Here is a 5,013-nt window from a genome sequence, read left to right as displayed (position 1 = left end):
GTAACCAAAATATACCTTCCCAACACAGTATGTAAACAAATGACGTTATTCGTCAATCATGTGGAAAATCGTATTCCCATTGGTTGGGCTTCATGGCGTCATGCTTTTCCATTTTGATTACAGCCGCCAGTTTTCTCTAATGGCGCCGTGGTAGGGCTCATATGGCTAACTTGAGTATCTTTTTGTACCGCATAGTATCTTTGGTTACCACATATGCAAATTTCACATCTGTATTCATTGGTCCTGGGTGAGATGAGATTATCTATAAAAATTATGTGTTTTTTAGATCGAATTTAAAATATCTATATCTTTGAAAGGGCTTGGTCTTCGTTCCTATATATATATATATATATATATATATATATATATATATATATATATATATATATATATATATATATATACATATATATATATATATATATATATATATATATATATATATATATATATATATATATATATATATATATATATCAGTAAGGACACCAAGGCCAAAACCCGGAACAGCATTTTGTACAACTTTATTGGGACATGTTTTGAGTAGTACTATCACTCGTTATGAACCTACAAAATTAAAATTAATGACATTATAGTTCTTGCAATCAAATTTACAAAAATAAAATGATATGTATAAAAATTATAAGAGTACGTTAAAAGATAGCTAATACTTAAAAAAATTATAATCAAAAATTCCTAAATGAAACAATTGAGTAGATAAAATAAATGAGGCAAAATGCAAATTTAAGTCACAAAAACGGATGGTACAAAAGAACAGTAAACATACTAAGTCGATATCAAACCAGCAGGATGCAGACTAAAAACACAAAAGTGAGGTAACAGCTACATTTCTAGCCAAGGAAGGCTTTATCTTAACAGAATATAAAACTTCTAAAATGTCGAGGTCTGTAGCAAACTGGGCAGAGGTTAAAATAGAAAAATCATCGATATGTAAAGGGTGACCAGACTCCTCGCTGTGTTCCCTAATTGCACTATAACTAGGTCTTGTAAGATAATTGCCTGTACGAAATGACCTACCAAGGTGCTCAAACCATCTCATCCAAGCTGATCTGGTAGTTTTTCCGACGTAAGTGGCATCACAACCACTGCACTGCCATTTATAGATCAGATTGGAGCGAAGGTTTGTTGGTATAGGGTCTTTAATTTTAAAGAAATTTCCTAATTTATTTTGTAAAGTAAAATATATTTTGATATCTAGCTGAGGGTAACCAATGGACAAAATAGAAATTAATTGCTTTTTTAGATCGTAACTATGAGTTCCAGTAAATGTTAAAGGTAAATAAATAACAGGTTTACGTTAGCAGTAGTTTCGGGTTGTTTGTTTACATACAATTTTGAAAGTTGTTTACCAATATATGTATTTACGTAATTCAACGGATAGCCAGTTGTTTTTAAGAGTGACCTTAGAAATTCCAATTCTTCGTGTAAATTCAAATAGCTAGAACAAAATTTTATATGCTCTGGTAACTAGCGTAAATATTAAATTCATCTTATATTTCAGGTGTAGCTGATTGAAATTTAGACATAAGACCTGTGAAAGTAGGCTTTCTAAAGACTGAAGTGTGAAATTTATTATTAAGATTTTTAACTTGAATATCTAGAAAAGCAAGTGTATGATTATCTTCGACTTCAGATGTAAATTCTATATTTATATGCTTACTATTAAGGTACTCTAAAAAACGAGGAATCTGGTCACGACTCTTAAAAATTAAGAAAGTATCATCAACATACCTCCTGTACAATAAGGGCTTAAAATCTAAAGGGCAATCGTCTAACCATTTCTTCTCCATAAAACACATAAAAGCATTAGCCAGAGATGGTCCTATACTGGATCCCATACTTACACCATCAATTTGCTTATATAACAAACTGTTAAACAAAAAATAACATTCTTTGGTAGCTAGGATTAAAAGTTCCTTTAACTGAGACCTGTTGAACCCGTTGACAGTATCATTATTATTTTTAAACATCTCATTTAGACAGATGTCAATCGTCTCATCCAGTGGAATTTGCTACAGACCTCGACATTTTAGAAGTTTTATATTCTGTTAAGATAAAGCCTTCCTTGGCTAGAAATGTAGCTGTTACCTCACTTTTGTGTTTTTAGTCTGCATCCTGCTGGTTTGTATATCGACTTAGTATATTTACTGTTCTTTTGTACCATCCGTTTTTGTGACTTAAATTTGCATTCTGCTTCATTTTATTTTATCTACTCAATTGTTTCATTTAGCAATTTTTAATTATTTTTTTAAGTATTAGCTACCTTTTAACGTACTCTTATAATTTTTATACATATCATTTTATTATTGTAAATTTGATTGCAAGAACTATAATGTCATTCATTTTAATTTTGTAGGTTCATAACGAGTGATAGTACTACTCGAAACATGTCCCAATAAAGTTGTACAAAATGCTGTTCCGGGTTTTGGCCTTCGTGTCCTTACTGATATGTAGATGGCGCTTCCCTGCTGGTGTTTCAATTGCTATATATATATATATATATATATAGATATATATATATATATATATATATATATATATATATATATATATATACACATATATATATATATATATATATAATAATTATTAATTAATTTGTAAACTTGAATCTGCTTCGTTTGTAGGAGAATCCTTATTTATATCTTTATATTGGAGATATAATCATCTCACTATTCCTTGAACATCGGGACCTGAAATGAAAGAATTAACGTTGTAAGTTGTAGTTTGGATTTTATACCTTCTTACTCTAGTTCTTCCTCCTGAGTAAGCACGTCTCATACATTTCATTGTTTTCACTTCCCCTTTTTTTCAAGAGTGTTTTTTTCTCTATTCTAATAACAAACGAGGAAAAAAATCTTTGGATTAATGAATGAAAATCATCAGAGAACATATGAGGATCTGCACATGAAAATGCAATTAGTAATATCGCATGTTCATAAAGTTGAGAATGTAGAATAAATTTATCCTCCTAAGGTAATGTACCCTGAGTTGTGATGAACCATAATTTGTCCAACTAGAGAGGTTTTATTTACGATTATTGCGTGATAACCCCACGAAAATGTATTGTGTCAGCCTTCCGATACTCAAGAATTTTGCTGATGTTATTGCAGTTGCTATTATGGAAATTGTATTGAGCATAAATGTCACTGGAAGAAAGATAAGTTATGAGAATAATGTACCATAAATTGGCTAAATGACGTTTATGACAAATAGATAACACATGAAAAGCAAAAAGAACACAAATGAATATATATCAGAGGATACTATTATTAAGTGTCCTTGCATGTAAAACAAATTCTTAAGTTAACAGGAATGGCTTTGATTCCGACAGATCGTAGAATTTTAATTTATTCCAATACAGGTAACAGATATAAACATAGCGATCTCGACTGTGATATTGACATTTGAACTTTAAAAGCCAAATAAGAAAACTCACTTGTTAGAAAAGTCTACGAAGCACTGAAGTACAGGAAATCCCTACTTTTGTAATGGATGGAATTGTTTCCATAACAACAACATATTCAACCCACCACTCGATTCTACCATAAACTTCACTTTATCTGGAATGTCAACTGGGGACTATTTTAGCCCCAGTTTATCATAATAAGTCCAGTGTCTTGGAACTTCTACAGTGGAGACCAAACACCGTATGGTTGTCGAACTGAAGAGGTTTACCCTGTAATCGAAAATTGCTCTGAACATTTCTTTAACAAGTCCTCGTACTCTTATTGATAAATATATATATATATATATATATATATATATATATATATATATATATATGTATGTATGTGTGTGTGTGCATAAATGAGGTCGTGGATGCATTCCAGAGACATGAGATAACCGAGTTACATGGGAACAAACTAGCATGAGTTCATTTGTATGTTATATGTAGCATGCGTGTATCCGTACGTCTGTTAGTAGGCGTACATACGTATGTACGTGAGCCACAGAAAATTACATATAATCTCTAGTATGTGAATTAACGGGGCAATTAGATGACAAACTGTCATAGTGGACACATGATTTTGGTGTAGAAAAGGCGCTCGGAGGTCCGTCTGAAAAGGTAAAAGTGAAAGTGACATTGAGTTCAGTTCTAGAGAAAAGGGAGTGAGATGTGACACACATTTTAGTGACGAACTTTAACATTTCATTGTTTGATAAGTACCTCATTTTCAGATGGATTCGAAGTCACCATATAGAAAAATGGGTTTTCTCTAGACTTGTATTGACTTTTGATAAACTATGAATTCTTCGACATGATTTTGGGAAGAATATGATAGTTTACCGTTCTTTTCGAAATAATCTTGACTCATTTTATTCCATTTTCATGTTTTTGGGAAATAAAAAGTATACTTTTGTAATAGCGGAAGTTTGTATTAGCTTAGAGTTTGTTATTTGATTTTCAGCTAGCTTCAGACGATGACACTCAAAGGGAACTTGAAAGGTAGGTTACAATTCCCAGTTAAGGGTTTTCTCCAATTATTTAAACGAGCCTCATTTTGATCTCGTAAGATATATATATATATATATATATATATATATATATATATATATATAGATATATATATATATATATAATATATATATATATATATATATATATATATATATATATATATATATATATATATATTATTTTTTTTTTTTTTTTTTTTTTTTTTTTCCTTGAGAGAACTGATTAAGGATATTCTCCATCTTCATTTATCCTACTGAGTTTTATTCCGGTTATGCCACTAAGGAAGGAAATATATCCACACAGATTTTCACAAGATGCAACGCCATGAGAATTTGAGAGAAAAGAAATTTGCTTTGTATATTTTTAGAGAAACAATATGTTGTAAAATAACCGTCAGTGTTCGTGAATTTAACACACCTCACTTATGCAATTAGTATCTGCCCAATAAAAAGCTTACAGTGGTAGCGTGTTATTCACTCATGTCCATTTGTGTTGTCGTGGGAATGACTACAAAATTTACTGCCATGATA

Source organism: Macrobrachium nipponense, chromosome 25, assembly GCF_015104395.2.
Source record: "Macrobrachium nipponense isolate FS-2020 chromosome 25, ASM1510439v2, whole genome shotgun sequence".
NCBI lineage: Eukaryota > Metazoa > Arthropoda > Malacostraca > Decapoda > Palaemonidae > Macrobrachium > Macrobrachium nipponense.
Note: the sequence above shows the minus strand (reverse complement) of the source record.